The sequence below is a fragment of the Cavia porcellus genome, unplaced genomic scaffold, assembly GCF_034190915.1.
Source record: "Cavia porcellus strain 051 isolate PalLab524CR breed Dunkin Hartley unplaced genomic scaffold, mCavPor4.1 scaffold_20, whole genome shotgun sequence".
NCBI lineage: Eukaryota > Metazoa > Chordata > Mammalia > Rodentia > Caviidae > Cavia > Cavia porcellus.
Window position 1 is genome coordinate 30,772,067 of NW_026947503.1, and position 17,257 is coordinate 30,789,323.

General features: G+C 36.3%; 1 protein-coding gene across 5 annotated transcripts in view; it reads right to left on the reverse strand.

Annotated features, from left to right (window-relative positions):
- Positions 1 to 17,257, reverse strand: part of Dcc (DCC netrin 1 receptor) — a 1,081,241-nt gene that overhangs the window by 902,720 nt on the left and 161,264 nt on the right. The gene's annotated exons all lie outside the window — the stretch shown is intronic.

Here is a 17,257-nt window from a genome sequence, read left to right on the forward strand (position 1 = left end):
CTCAGAAATGAAACATTTAGCTGGGTCATGGTTGTAGAGATGTGAGTCCATAGTGCATTGCTGTTTCTGGGCCTGTGGTGAGGCCAAACATCATGGCGGAGCAGACGTAGTAGAGGAGAGCTGCTCTGCTCCCAGCAGCTTGGAAGTGAAGAGAAAAGAAAGAGGAAAGACATGGGGACACAATACAGCCTCTGTAGACTGTTCCCCTCAACTAAGTTCCATCTTATAAGTTTCAACCAACTCGCATCAGCTGGGGACCAACCTTCAACATATGAGCCCTAGAGGGACATGTAGAATCTAAACAATAATATTGAGGCTATGAGTGTTAAAGGGGAAAATCATAAAAGTAATGTACCGTTCTCATCACATCACATACTACCAACATGACTGTCACTGAGGACATCTACCATTGTCATGCATCTGAATGTTTTCCTTAGGTTCCTCTACCAGCCTGATGTCCTGACATTTGCATGCTTTATTCTTTTTGGAAATAAGCATCACGTGTAGCCTATATTAACAAATGGAAAGTTACATTCTACTTTTTGAAAAAAGGGAGAGGTATCTATATAAATTATTAAAAATTCTTCTCAAGGAGACATTTGTCTATTTGCACTCATTTATTTACTCATTCATTAACGTACGTCAGTATGGCCACATGGACCACCATTTTCTTTTTAAAATTCACATCATCATAAGGGAGGTCATGTGATGACACACAGGTCAGCACTCGTATCCTAATCTTATGTGTAGAACTTGTTTAGGTCTGTCGATAGTAAGAGAAAAGTGCTGCTCATTACAATTACTTGAGGTTTTCAGAAATTTGAACATCAGAGCCCAGAATAATTGCATATAAAATACATGACAACACAGTATAGTAACTAGCCCTCTTGGGTTTAGATTCTGGATATATCTTTCTGTGTAGATGCCTTAGGTCATTTAAACTCCTTATACCTCAGTTTTTTTATCTACAGAATGAGAATTAAAATCACATACAACATGTAGGGTATGAAAATTGAATGACATAATCCTTGTAAAAGAATAAGAATAGTGTCAGAAAGGAAAAGAATATAAAATAAATGTCAGCCCTAAAACTACAGTTTATATTTTAAATATCAGGTCATGCCATGCATGGTAAAAGATGCAATTCTGTGCTAATTAGAAAGGTTTGATAAAATGGGATATGCTATTATTCAAAAATGAAATGAGTATTAAAGTGACTATCCCAGACAATGGCTGCTTATCTTCCTATTCTGTTATTCACTCTAGTACAGGAGACAGGAATGAGGCAATAAGCATAAGCAGAAAAGCCTGGCATCACTGTGTGAATGACAAGTTAGAAGTCCTTCTGCCAGGTCTTTCAGAAAGTGGAGGAAAGATGAAGTCACAAAAGTAAACTTGCTTATGAGCAAACAACTTACGTCTCTGGGCAAGGGAGCAAATAAGGACCTTAAGACAAACATTACTTTTGGCTAGAGTATGGGGGGCAGTTAAATGAAATGTATCAAAGACAGCATTCCCTCTAACTCCCACTGAAAGTTCATTTTTGTGAGGTCCATGAAAAGCATTGAGTTCCAAATCTGAAACTTGTGCACTGTGCTTGATAGCTTCACTTCTCTAACTACATTTCAGCATTCCAACAGTGATTTCCACTAAAAGAAGCAAGCAGTCGTGAGTTCAATCCCCGGTACCGATAAAAAGGAAAAAGACAAAAAAAAAAAAAAAATGCACTCATGATTTACATTCTACTATTACAATCTTGGAAATAAAATTCACTTTAATAGACCATTTTCCTTCTCTGTGAAGAAGTTAGTCCTGTGGAACAAAAAATAATTTTCTTTTGCCCTCAACAATTCTTTATTCTCAATAGAGAGTAAACAGAAGTTGTTAACAAGTAAGATATGAAAATTAGCTATTAGAAGGCTTTAGATATTCTAGCCCAGTCTTGTCTTAGGTTATTCTTCCTGCTCTTTATATTTTCAGCCAACTCCAGAGATCAGCAAATTATAGCCCAAAGGCCAAGTCTAACTTACTGCCTGATTCTGTAAACAAGATGTTGTTGGAACAGGGCCATGGACATTGATTTATGGATCAGACACAGCTACATTTCCACTGTGCATCACACTCAACTAGTTGTGCCTAAGATGATAAAAATGAAAAGTTTAAAATGTTTGCCATCTAGCTCTTTATAAAAATTATTGTCTAATTTAAAACTAGCTGATATTGGGACCAGGGTTTTAGCTCAGCTGCAGAAGTGCCTGCCTGGCAAGTGCTAGGTTGTGATTTTGATCCCTGGTACAAAAAACAAAACAAAACAAAACAAAACAAAAATCTAGTTAACACTTACCCCAACCCACAGATCTCTACCTTAATTTCCGTACTCATCCAGTTCCTTCATTTTAAAATGCCTTTATTTTATTTTCAAATCTTGAAGTTACAGTAATCAGTGGATACTGTTATCTTTTAATTTCACTATGAAGCCTTATAAAACTTCTGTCTCAGAGTAAATATCGTTTTGCTGATCTTCCAAAAGTTTAAATAAGTTATCTTAAGGTACATGCAATTATTTTTGCAGTGGCTTTGTACTACTGTATTATTAATATCTTGTGGGAAGAATTTATCTCTGTATTGTTTAAATTTCCAATTGATCTTTATGAGCAGGTACTCACTAAATCGGAGTTGAATGCATGATGTATTCAAATAAATTATATATGTGTCTAGCTGCAATTTTTGAACATGTCCTTTCTCTGTCCTTCCGAATTTACAGTAACTCTATGAAAGCAATAACATCTTCACCAGCAAGTTCAAGAATAATAATTTTCAAAAGTCCCAGTAATATTTGAAACTACACAGTTGAGTGCCAGTTCCAGTCAGTGGTACTACAACTTGCTAATTTGGCCAAGAGAGCATGGATAAAATGAGTGTATGCTTGCAACTGGATGTTTTGAATGAGGAGCCATTTCAGTATAAGAATAATGATATTTTATCATTATTTTATAGAGATTCTAAGCTTAAATATTTATTAGAAAGAAACTACATTAACTAAGTCATTCACATATAGTAGCCTAGTTATTATCTCTAACCAATTCATAACATGTCAGGCACAGAGCTCTATCCCTGCACTGACCTGGCAGGCGCACACAGGCTGAGTACATCTCTATTAGCTGCCCACGTTCTAACAGATTTCAGAGTTTAATTCACTGTGAGCTACTTGGTAGCAACAATTTTTCTTTGGCATTCTTTCGCCAAGCAACATGCAGCTCCCATCTGCCTCACAGGCTTACATAGCATGAGAATTGGCCAGGCAACAGACCAGATACCAATTGAAAACCAGAAAAATGACACACTAAAAGGAACTTTCAACAAAGGTGTGAGACACCTGGATTCCAAGTCCAGCCTTACAATTCACCTAGGCTTTTGTTTTTATTAACATGAAAGTCGTTTACCTTTGTTCTCTTTGTTTCTTTCTTTGATTCTTTATTTCTCTCTCTGTCTCTCTCTGTCTCTCTCTGTCTCTCTGTCTCTGTCTCTCTGTCTCTCTGTCTCTCTGTCTCTCTCTCTCTCTCTCTGTCTCTCTCTCTCTCTCTTTTTTCAAAACGAAGGACTTGGCCCAGATTATATCTATGTAGTACTCAGCATTAACATCCTTTCACCTTGTTACCAAGCTGGGTAGTAGGTACTATTTTGTTAGGTTTCCCCAGTCAAAAAGTATGAGGAGAATGTAGGGTTTTGTCTTAGAAAGGCCGGGTGCTCTATATAATCGACTTTATACACCCAGGCTGTTATTCTCCATAAATACTATATTTGTTTCCACTTCTTTACATTGTTATCTTATGGGCATGATCTCTCTTATCTCTCAGTCTAAGGTTCCCATCTACAAATTTTAGTTCTAAATAGCCCCATGAATCCAAATATCTCAGCCATCATCATTCCCATCTTTTGTTGCCTTTTAACTGTGTATCTGCAGATACTTTGTTGACATTATCTTATTTTGCATTAATTTAATGTTTTGCAGCTCTTTAGGGAGAGTTCCTGTGTGTTCTTTTCATGGTAATGGATGCCTTCTGAAAGGCTCCCCTCAGAGAGAAGGAAAGCCTCATGAAGAGGATAATCATTTTGTTTTGCTTTCTTAGAAATCCTTTATAAGATACAAGAGTATACCATATAGAGACATGCCAAATAAGCAATGTTTGTTTGATACTTAAATATCACTTAGGGTAATATTTAATTTCTTTATTCCATTTAACATAGTGTAAAGTTGGAAATATTTCATTGCAAATGGCCATTGCAGTCAGAAACTATCCAAATGCACAGGGATGTGCAAGAGAAGAACAGTTACTGTATTTTATTTCTAAAATCAAAACCCACCTGTAGAAAGCTTATTGGCATCCAGTGCTTAGATATACAGTTAGAAAATGTGTAACCTCTAGTCTCAAGATATTCTTTTTAAAATTTTGTGTCAGATTCATGCTAATTTGTTAAATTGTCCAGGCTGAGTTTAAACTTCACACTCTTCTGCTTCAGCCTCCTAGAATTCTGGGATTTACAGGTACCATTTGTGCTCATTAATAATGCTTTTATACAGCTGTGCACAAGAGAGAAAACTCAGAAAAAAATCTCTTTTCTAAAAATGCTTCAGATTTTCTCTGTGCAACTTCGTATCATTGTTCAGGTACAATGACACTATTCTCTTTAATATTTCTTAAATGCTGCCCTGTGGAGCAGTCTTCTCAGTGAAGATACCGAATATTTCACCTGAGTTTCCACCTAAGAAGAACTAATCTGTGTTGCTGAAAACAAAATTTTAAAAAGCCACATTGTCATTGGTTCATAGACATAAAAGTAACCAAGGGGATGTTTACATTCACTAGAGGCAAAAAGCACAGATACCTATAGCACTTCCTTATATCTACTCACACAATAATGCATCTATAAATAATTCAAAACGATCTCAGGGATTAACTCTCAGGTTCACTTCCCACATTCCTCAGAATGCAACTTCTGTTTCTGACTCAGTATCTCATGAACATCGGGAAGTGCAATCACAGAAAAGCTACACGTTACCGGGGTAGTGGTACCTCATGAATTTAATTCTTTCCACAAAGTTTCCTGTATGGTATTAACATGACTGAACGAAGGAGGTCCTTGTTTTCACCTTCTAACTGAATAACTTAGTTTCTTTGCACACTAGGTGTGCTGTCAGTTTCTTAGAATTCTTCATTTGTTTTTCATTTATCACCTCAGAACCGCTAAATGCTCTTAAAACAGTTCCTAATTGTTTTGTCTCCAGCCTGAGCAGCCATGGCAATCTCTAAGGCAAAATACAGAGCAGTATCACTCCCAGTAACCTGGTCTTCCTTAGGTTGAATGGTCGGTTGCCTAAATTGATAAACAACTCAAGTGGAAAAAGAAACCTGCTACTTGTTGGCAACCTCTTAACTCTTCCAGTCAGTAAAGGGTAAAGTTCCTTTTTAGAAGAGAGAAAAGATATTCATACATGTTTCAAACGCTACTGAAGACTTGGTACATAAGGGACTAAAATCCCACCAGCTTTCTGCTCACTGCTCTAAATCCTTGATGTGCATAGAAAAATTGAAGAGAGCAAAGTCTAGGGAAGGGAACTGAGGCCCTGGCATGCTGAGTCGATTGTTCTTGATATAAAGTGTGACCCGTGTGATCATTGGCATTTAGCACTACAGGGAGCAGACAGCAGGGCAGGAGTATCTAGTGGTGCCACAGGAAAAAAAAAATGCCAACGGGGAAGACATTAAAAATAGACTAAATGACCTGCTTGTCTCTTGGTTGGTGTCAAAACATTCAGTGCTTCAATTCAGTTATCACCAGGTGCTCTGTCCCTCAGCATGACAAGGTGAGAACTCAGGGACAGCAGAGCAAAGCCTTCAAACAGCCACAATAACTGGCAAGAAAAACAAAGCAAACAGGTAATGTTCAATTCAATCCTATTAAAGCTACTTGGGGAAGGAAAGACATCTACATGCATTCATTTTCCTCTTTTCCACCCCTGTCCTCTGACACCGCCCTCCCCCATCCCCCAAATTAAAGCTTCCACAAGAATCATGCTCAACTCCATCTGTGGCTAAGATTGCTCATCACGGGTCCACAGATTCCAAAGTGTTCACGCTTGGAAGAGCAATTCAACCACTGCCACACTCTGAATTTTCAACAATTTTTGCCTGGCAACCGGTATATGACATTCATCAAATTCTGTGACCTATAAGAGCTTGAGATTCACTGCTGAAGATTGTAGTCCACAGACATTGCAGAACGTGGCTCTGGCAGCCCGCAGCTACACAGCTGCCAAGAGGGGAGCCAAGAACTCCCAGGCCAAGAGCCAACTTGGGGCTCAAATCCAGCTCTGCTCCCCTGCAGCCCTTACCTGGGTGTGAGGGAGAGGTCAAGGACATCTTTGAACTTGTATTTGTCTTGCCTATTCCATTTCTGTGTTATTTGAATAAATTTTTTTTCTTGAATCTTAGCATTTCAGGGTTGGTTTTATGATTTCTTACTCTAAAGCTGCAGTGTTTATCACAGTGGACACCAGCCACAGGTAGAACCTGAGGTTGTCAAATGTTGCTAGACCAAACAGAAGTGAAAGGGAAACATACAATCCTCTCTGGATTTTGACAACTTAGCAAAATTTCCTGTTATTCATTATCTATTGATGTGCTAAAATAACATTGCTCTGCTTTTCTGTCTGAATTCTTTCATAATAGATTCTTTTTTTACTAGCAAACGATTATAGTACCTAATGTTTGCATTCTTTCTGTGGATGCGATGCCTGTACATAGCACATCTTAATTCTTTTTTAATCCTTTATTTACTCCTCCCCTTTGTATGATCCCCTTCCTATTTCAGAAAGATCTCTCTCCCTTCTTCCTGTTACAAATTTTTATATATCAGGTTAAATATTATAGTATGCAGTACAATTAATAGCATCTATTTTTTTTTTTTTACTTTCATTAACACAGCTACCAGAAAATTTAAAACTATATAGATTACATTATTTTTCTCTTCCACAAACTTATGTAATTTACTACATTCAGCTTCGGTTTGACAAAGGACTCAGTCTCCCTAAGGAGTCAATTCTTTTTCCTCTCAGATCTGACCAATGAACTCTATTGAAGTAAAATCTGCCTCTCTTGATCTTAATCTCTAGGGTGAATGCATGTCAGTGGAATACATGAAATCCAGCTCTGTCTGGAGGAACTGCAACTATTCAGTGGCATTTATCACAACTCTTTAACACTTCTCCAGGATAAACACATGCAACATGTTCTATTGGCCTCCTAATAACAACTGTCAAGTCCTTTTTTAGTTTTCTTTTCAATTTTCTATGACGTTTTAGACTAGGATTACTAACTACACATCCCAAGCCCCTCAATTCATTAGAATGTTTCTTAGTCATTTTGTAAGCAGAAATTCTATGGTGTCTATGGCAGCAAGCAGATTCTCTAAATTTATAGTTAGATATTTCATTTCTATGGTTGAATTTAAATGAGTTCTACTTACATTTCATTTTTTAAAAACTTAATGAAAACAAAACAGTTGTATATCAAGTACTCTAAATATGTCCTTGTTAAACACATACCAATTCATTCTTTCAATTGTTTGAATGAATGGTAATGAAGTAAATATTTTTAAAGTTTTTCAATTTCAGAGGTTCCATCCAAGATGAGAAGTGGGTTATCTATACCAAAAACTTTTCATTTTGTTGCATGTTCACTTCAGAGGCTATTTGAATATAGTGATGCAGGTCCTGGAATGTCCTTATTTAAGTTTAAATATGATCTTAAAAATATATGTGAAGTATAACTCTATAATAAAATTCCACATATTATTTCATAAGTAAAATGCTTGCTGAAACTTTTAACTGCTCTGTCATTTCTCAGTGTTCTATTTAGAATTGTCCACAAGTCCTAGACACAAGGCCAAAGCCCATGGCTTCATTTACAAAACTGGAAAGAGACAAGGTCACATGAACTTGAGAGTCCCTGACATTATTTACTAAGAATATTGAGAATGAATGGTGGAGTCTTAGGTACTGAGCAAGAACTGGACCCCAAAGAAGTCTTCCGTTTTTTTTTTTTTTTTTTTTTTTTCCCATTAAGAAGGAAGGCTTGAGCCCAAGCCCTGTAAAATGCTGAAAATAGGAAGGATCCTTGCTTCTCCAGTTCTAAGAATAAGTCCTCAAAGGAAAGAAAATGACTTTTCAAAGTTAATAGAGTTAGGAAGAAAATTAGGAATACAATCCACACTTGGTGTTCTGAAGATTGTAAAAGTTATCTTTAATCATTTTAGAAAATGGAAGTTAAATATTTTAATTTATATAAGACTATGATGATATATGAATTTTGGCATAAAAATACGATCAACATTGTAGAAAATAATGGGAAGATGTAATTAAAATTGTCACTACAGGTCAGCGTTTACCTATTTTTATTCAATAGGGTTAAAGGAAAAAAACCATACAATTGTAAAAAGCACAAATCTGGGACCAGTGAGGAGAAGATAGCATTGGAGGCCTTAAGCTCTTTTGCTCCTTCTGGGCTCCGCCTACGAGTGTGCAGCTTAGTCCCAGAGACAGTGAGGCACTTACTATCCTCTGTGGAGTAGATCCTTCACCTGCCTACTTAGCTTGCTGGATGGCTGTGAGACTGAAGGAGATCATGCCTTCTGAAAAGCTTTTATCACAATAAAAAAACATGGATCAGAAGTAAGACAACTGACTGATGTCAGTCATTTTTCCAGGGAGAAACACTGCCAGCCCCAGCATCTCAGCAGTAGGACTGCTGCTCCATGTTTTTTGTTCCTGACTGAGTATTTTTTCCTGAAGACAACTACTGGACCACTTGTCTTCAGGTTTCAGTCACAGGATAGACCAGCCACAGCTTATATGATGTGGATTTTGAAGGAAAGGTTTCTTAAAAAACATGAAAACTCTAACTGGGGTCAAACTCATGATACATAATTAAAGTAATGAAAAACAACTAACATGTAAAATAAAAGAAAATTGCAGTGATATGTATAATCAATTAATTTACAGAATTTATAGGGCTATTTGGAAAGGCTCATTGTATGTTTACAAAACTAAAAGTTGAAGAGTATGTGACATCTATTTATCCCATAAAAAGAGTGGCATTTTGTTTTTCATTCTATCTTCCCACCCAACTTGCTGCTGCTTCCTCTTGATCTGTGTTTGAGGTACACTCTAAGCAAGATAGAATACTGAGACCCAAGTGTTGCCTCCTAAGAAGTAAATTCTCTTCTGCATTCTAAGGACTTGGAAAGTTTACAAGCTCCTGAAGCATTCCTTCTATTCATGATCATATCCATTTTTCTCTTTCTATCTAATTATTCCTCCAACAAGAACCACTAGAAACCTCTTCTCTTAGAGACACACAGGCTGACTCTTCAAATTCCTGCAGGGCAACTTTCTCTCTGGCTCTCTTCTCTATTGACTCTGACTCACATACATGCATGAAAACCCACATTAACCCTGGTTGCTTTCTTATTTGTAAAATTTTCACCGTTCTGTATATAAAGAAAAATGTTTCTAGTGTATCACAGTTAATTTTCAAAGGGCTAAAAATATGACAAGTTTACCCCTAATCACGCACATTTAAAGATTAGAACCCAATCATTGCCCATGTCCAATAACCGTAAACATTCAGGACTAGTATTCAGAGTTCCCTACTAAAAGGCAAATGCACCATTCAGAGAAACGTAGCTTGCATAGCTTCTCAGTCTGACCTATTATTCCTGATGAGGATGGCCTTCTTTCTTCGTTTTGAAAGCAGACTTGTCCCCTGTTATTTATAGTGTGTCACTGGACATCCTTTCCTTTCAGAAATTATTTAATCTTCCACTCTGCTCTCTCAAATTCTATACCTCCTTAAAACTTGACACAACATCTGTGTTAGTCAAAAAGATCTCCAAAACTACTACAGTTCACTGGTTTCCTCACAATGTCACTGCCTGGTATTGCCCATCATTTCTAAATGTGTGTCAGCTGGGTGTGGTGGCACATGCCTGTAACCCCAGCACTCCAGAGGCTGAGACAGGAGAATCATTGTAAATTTGAGGCCATCCTGGGCTACAAAGTGAATTCAAGCCAGCCTTAACTACAGAGCAAAACTCTTTCTCAAAAAGACAAAATAAACAAACAAATAAATAAATGTATGCATGTATTTCTAATTTCTTAAATGGCAATGCGACAGATATTGTAATTTATATGTTTCTTTATACATCAATGGATATTATTATACAGGTATATTTTCTGAGTTATTGTATTTTATTTAATATTAATTCTACCATCAATATGAATATGATTTGAATGAGCAGGCCATACAACTAGGCGCTAAAAGAAGATAGAATTTAAATATGTTAACATCCCCACCCTGGAGGAATAAAGAATGTACCCTTAGTAAATGATTATCTCCTAAAATTTTCTGCCTAAGACTTAGGATTTTCTTTCAATGTTAGTTAACCTTTTTTTACTAACAACTCATTGCAATATAAGTTCACATTTCAGCCCAATGACAGCCATTTTTTTCTACTCACAGAAAGATGTTGAATCTACCTAAACATGTTAAACTCTTCTTGAGAAAACAGTAGTAACTATACTGGAGAGCAAATGTCTTGATGCCACTAAAATTGAAGGACCTTTAAAAAGAGACCAAATAATATCAAGTAGAAATGGATGTCATAATTTTAAAATCCACAGAAACATTACCTGCCTACGATGTACATTAAAGACAATGAATGAAGAGCAGGGTTCCTGTGATAAAGGAACCTTTCTGCTCTATTAAGAGAATACACTAGCAACATGACATGAGCAGAAGAAATTCATGAAGTCTCCAATATTTCATTTTCACTGAAACTACTGAACTTCACACTGACCTTCTAAATAGTCCTGAATTATTTTAAGGAAATACTTAATTGAAAAATAAAACTGTACAGATATACCATGGATAGCATGTTGTTTTGAAATATGCATATATTGTAATACGCCTAAATTAAGCTAATTATTATATGCATTACCTCACACACTTGCCATTTTTTTGTGGACAGAGCACTTAAAATCTTAACCAATTGGAAAAATACAGTCAATGGCTGTTAGCTATAATCAGCAGGTGGTAAAATAGATCACTTGTAAATCTTTAGTCCAGTTTATTTTTCACAGATTTACATTGAACTTCCAAATTTTGGGGACTGGTAGAGAATATTTCATTCAAGAACTTGGAGAACTTTTCTCAGGGATTCATTAATCCTAGAGACACATTTGTGAGATCCCCAATACCAGTTAATGCTCTGGCATCCAAACCCAAATCGCTGAGTAATATGCAAGTGCAGGAATCAGATGCCTTTCCATTTGGAAATAATGAGAAGCTTATTTTAATCTTTTACTAATATGCTTGTCAGCTTCAGGTTAATTTAAAGTTTAAAAGATCAATACAGTTAATAACATAAAAGCGAGGTTATGCTTGTGTCTTAACAGGTAAAAGAACCACAAGATATACACAGCATTGGTGGGAAACACAACCAATACTGAGGACAGCCTTAGGTGATGGCTTCACCAACCTGGGCCCAGGGAGACCTGCCAATCAGCAAAAAATCAGTTTCCAGCTCCTCCAGGAGACCAGGAGAAGTAGGTCGCTGCAGTAGGGCCAGCTGCTCTCAAGAGAGATATTAGTGTGTCAAAAGGTATTAGCTCTAAACGAGGTCCTTTCAAAAGTCCACTATAGACAGAAAGGTTAAAAAGAATCTGGTGTACTGAATTATTTCCAGTCTGAGGCAAGGAGGTATGGAAAGATATAGACAAATTGAACCAAAATGTAATGCAGAATTTATTATGCAATAAACACAGAGACAAATATATATCCTGAAGAGACAAGGCACAAAGTTCACAGGTTCTATAAGGTAAAGGTTTTAAGATTGGAATAAAAAATATGTTCTGTAATTTGTGGGGGATATTAATTCAGTGTAAAAGCAGTAGAAAGGCTTAGAACAAACTATTTCAATATTTTTTAGGAGAAAAGTTGATATAGTAGATGACGGTTTCAAATGTGTAACAGAAATTATCTTGATGACTGACTCAGCAAAGGGAAGGAGACAGAAAAACAGCAGCAGGACTTCTAATTTCAAAGCACTAATTTATGGGTTGATATCTGGAGCTAAGCAAGCGAACCTAAGGAGAAAACTTCTCAGGGATTCAGATACAGATGTAGAGATACAGAGGTCAGAGTGGGCATGGAGAATACGCTACCAAGGCCACGGGCAGTTTAATTCTTTTCTTTTTTTTAGGTTGAGTTCCATTGTGTAGCCCAGGCTGGCCATAGACCTACACTGATTCTCCTGCCTCAACTCCTGAGTACTGAGATTACAGATGTGTGTCACTATATCCAGTCCCAACTGCTATTTAAATGCAAGGGTGAATTGCTTAGATCTGTTTTAGTAAGGCTTTCCAGTGTTGATCCATTAGCAGATGGAATTCGTGATAGAAGGTTCAGTCAATTGTCTGGCCCGAGGTAGAAATCAAAGGAAGTATAACTTTTGGATTATTGACAAAAACGAAGACTCCTACAAAATGGCGGGAAACAGAATCCTAGAGATCACAGATAAAGTTAGTTCTTGATCAGAAAGAAAAAGCATAACTGTAAGGTAGCATGTGTGTGCGTGTGTGCGTGTGTGTGTGTGTGTGTGTGTGTGTGTGTGTGTGTAGAGGGTTACTTAGGAAAAAAGAAGGACCACTGGCTGGTTTTGAATAAGTAACGTAAGGCACGATTACAGTCTCTCGTGGGTAAATTTAACACTCTGCAGTGACCCAGAGTGGAAAGCCCTATGCCACGGTCTCTAAGACTCTTCATCTTTGTTCCTTTTGTGTTCTTTCCACCCTCTTCCTTTAGGTTTTCTTTTCCCAGGCCTGTAATATTTAGTGAAAAGAGATAACTATAGGTGGTCCAGAAATGTACACATGGTATGAACTGTAGCCACCTACCCCAGAATATGATTTGAAGTCTCCCTGTTACAAATACTGGGAGATATTTATATCCAGGAAGATTTTTAGCTAACTATGTGTTTACCTCCAGGCAGCAGCTTCAACAGGCACTATGTTTATACTGCAATGCTGCGTAGAAAATATCATTTATAAAAAGTTAATTTCTAAAAACCTACTCCACAAAAAGCCTAATTTTAGACTTATGAAAGCTAATAATTTCAATGTTCTACTCAATAGTTCTGTGTTTATTTTTACCACCCAACTCTAAATATGTTGTAAGGAAGAGATTTCAATATTACTTTATCCATTTATACAAATTATTGCATTTATTTATTTAAAGCATAGCAATTTATTGTTCCTAGTTTATATTTATCCTCTAGCCTAGAAAAGGTCTTTCCGTGATAAGATAAAGCCCTGAGGAGAAACTCCAATGAAGAAAAATCAGAGTTCATGATTAAATTCACTAGTATAAAAAGAGTCAAATCCAATAAGCTCAGACTTTAACAGCACAAACTCTTACACTCTCTTACTGACATTGTCTATCTCCTTAAGGACAATTAAAAACAGAGAGGCACAACACTGTGTCTGAACCTTACGTGAAGAAAATAACAATCAAACCTTCAAAATGTTCTTCAAAAAGACGCAATTGTTAGCAATAAAGAACTTTAAAAAAGAGCTCATGTTAAAAGCTTCAAACTTCTCTGTAGGAGCCTCCAAGAGAATGTTTAGAAGTCTCCCAAAGAATTAAATTTCTTTCACAATATTGAAAAATGAAGGGATGCAAAGCAAAAATCAATAAAAAAAGGTTGAAAGAAAAGAGACATCAAAACTAAGTTTTACATCAAACACAGCAACATTTTTTTTAATTTTGAGTCTTGTCTGAGACCTGAATTGGAGACCATACCTTTTCAAGGAACAATCAAATTTTAATTTGATTCATATCTTGAGATTTACTGAAACTGCTTACCTTGATATAACAGGGCTTTTCTGCCAATCAGTACATTTCCTTTAGATTTGTGGAGAAAACATTTCTGGTGAGGTTGGTACCTCCCAGAATTCTTTTGTTGGAGGAAGTTACAAAATCTCCTTGAGCAATGTGTGTGTTAGGAGCAGCAGCCACTCCTTGGTCCCTCTGGCCACACCTTCCATTTCTGTCTTTACTCCTAGGTAATGACCAGAACCAAGTACTTCTTAAAAGTATAAACTGCTCCGTTCATTTCACCTCTGGGTGAGCCTGCATCTGAGTCCTTTGCAACCTGTCTCCAACAAACTTTGTGGCTTCAATTTATCTCCTCTTCCATCTATCATTCTTTCTCCCATCTGCTTCTTCCTCTGTTTTCCAACCACAGACCACACTGCTGCTTGAAAATGTCATGCACTTTTGTTTTCTCACACTATGACAGCATCTGTGTGATGTCTTTCCCTCCTCAATTCAACAGAGAAAGGACCATGCTCCTGTGGTCCCTTATACTCTCTCCTCTGTATTCCCAAAGCATTTTGACGAAACTCTCTCACACACCATATTAAATACTTTGTGTCATCTATTTTTTCACTTATTCCAGACATCTTAGTCCTTAAGGGAAGGAATTTATGTTTTCCAGTGCATAACAGATACTAAGCAAAGGTTTGTAGAGTGACTGAGTTCATAAAATTTCTGTGTGCCAGTCTTCCCAAAATATATTCTTTTAATTTCAGACAGAATGGATTTTATATTTTAATATTGTTTCCCTTAAAGAATTGTTTTAATGTTTCAGAAAAAGCATTCGCTTTTCAATAATCCCTAACTTCATTTTAATATTCCTGTATCTTTAATATATTTAGCTGAACATGATTTTAACATCTAGTTATAAAATTTCTGCCAACAAATATTACAAAACACGTCAACTTGATTAATGGCAGCTCTCCTGCAATGATGCACTCAGTACAGACCTGGGCTGCACATAAAATGGGGTGCTGTGACCAATAAAGACTAGGCAGAGATAAGAACAATTGCTCTTTTCTTCTCTCACGCTCACTTTTGCTCTATTGGTGCTAAACTTTCCAAAAGGGCAAGAGCCCAGGTAGAGACACTGCACATTTTAGGCTTGTTCCAAACCAAGGGCAGATTCAGGATAATGGCAGGACACCAACATAGCCAGGAACTGCATTTTGCAATATTAAGCTTTGAGTGCAGATCCCATAGTAGAAGGTGATGTATGATTACTGTCACTGGTTCTTTGATTGATTATTGATTGTAATCATCTTTTCTCTTCCATGATGGAGCTGGCTATCATTCGTCCATGCAGTGACTGATAATACCACATACCTCCTTTTCCAAGGCGACATATGTATATTGCTGCTTGAGATAAATTAGTCATTGACAGTGGAGGATGGGAGAAAGTGGTAAAGAAGAGACTGAAGTTTATTATTGACTTAATGATAGATTACACAAAATATCTGTATTCCAGCAATTCATAATGAGGTTGGACAAAACTTACAATAAGAAATCAACACATCAGGTGACTAAGCTCTTAGATTCTGTTCCAGTAAAAGTGAGTAGTAATGTGATGTATTTGACAGGCTAAAAAGAAATTATGTTCACTTTTGTAAAAAAAAAATAAAGATCACTAATGAAGCACTGTAAGTTTAACATAATTTTCTTGAATTGCTTTAATTAGGATGCAGAAAAATAAATATTAAAGACAAAATTTTACTTTCAAAATGCAATGTAATATTTAACCATTGCTTTGGCTAAATTTGTGACCTTAGCTAAATTAATTAGCCTTTCTGAATCATAGCATCTAGTGTAGACCAAGGCATATTAGGCTCTCAATAAATATTTGTGTAATGAATGAATGAATCTTAATTTCTTTATCTTCAAGATGACTTAGAGAGGAACTCAGTCCTGGCAATGTCAAATTCTTCATTAGAACAAGCAGGCCAATGGTGTGAGTTAATCTAACAGCATGCAAAGAAGCTTGTGGTGGAGTTTGCAGGAAATCTAGAGTATTAAAGTTTGGTTTTCAAAATGGACTTATAGATCAGTTAAATGTTTTTATGATAGATTATATTTTTGTAAGTTTAACCTAATATATGTGTGTATAATTTGCCCATTATGTCTTGGATTCTAGCAGTGTAATACAACTCCTGTGAGAAAATATACATAAAGCATCTAATATAACGCAGGGCACTTTTAAAAATACAGGTTATATTGATAAAGAATATTATAATAAATTCTGATAGCATATTTCTTGGTATCTCCATATGATGTTACTAGTTTATGAATGCATAAACAAAATGTGTTATATCCTTTCAACAAAGCATTATTTTGTGATTAACAAGTGATGAACCTGTGGATACCTTTTGCAATATAATGAAACCTTAAAAATGTTGTGTAAGCCAGCTATGTAAGTCACATATTCACAATATACTTATCAACATGGATAGACTTAAAAACATAGCAACACCATCAAACTCTGATGAAGATGAAGTAAAACTGGATCATTCATACATTGCTGGCATGAATTCAAAATGGTATAGGCCTCCCTGGAAAGTAGTTCGGCAATTTCTCATGAATCCTGCATATAATTACTATATGGCCCATACTTTTATTCACAGGCATTTTTCCCAGAGAAATCAAAACTTAAGTTCACACCAAAAACCTATACAAAAATGTTTCAAGGAAGCTTTATTCATAATAGCTGGAAACATTTTATAGAAGTCCTTCAGTGTGTGGATGCTTAAACTGTAGAACGTAAATGCTACAGAGCAAAAAGAGTGAACTATAGATACACACAATTTAGATGATCTCGAAGGCAGTATGATAAGCAAAGTTGTTTCAGTCAGAAAATAAGAAATATTCTTTGATTCCATTGGCATGGCTTTTTTAAAATAACAAAGCTTTAGCTGGAGAAGATAGATTAGAAGTTGGCAGCAGTGAATATATACAAGATAAACACATCAAAGAGCTGGAAATCTTTGTGAAATCTTTGGGATCCTGACTGTAGTGATGAATACAAATACACAAACCTACACATGTAGCAGAACCTTTCAGAGTTAAATGCACCTGTGTACCAAACCAGGAAAATGTAAAGGAGATGAATGAGTTGTGTCAATGTCAAAATCTCACTTATGAAATTGCACTACAATGATATGGGGGTCAGAAAACAGTGTTTAGGATCTCTTTGTAGTATTTTTTTTTTCTTTTTATCGGTACCGGGGATCGAACTCACGACTGCTTGCTTGTAAGGCAGGCGCTTATGC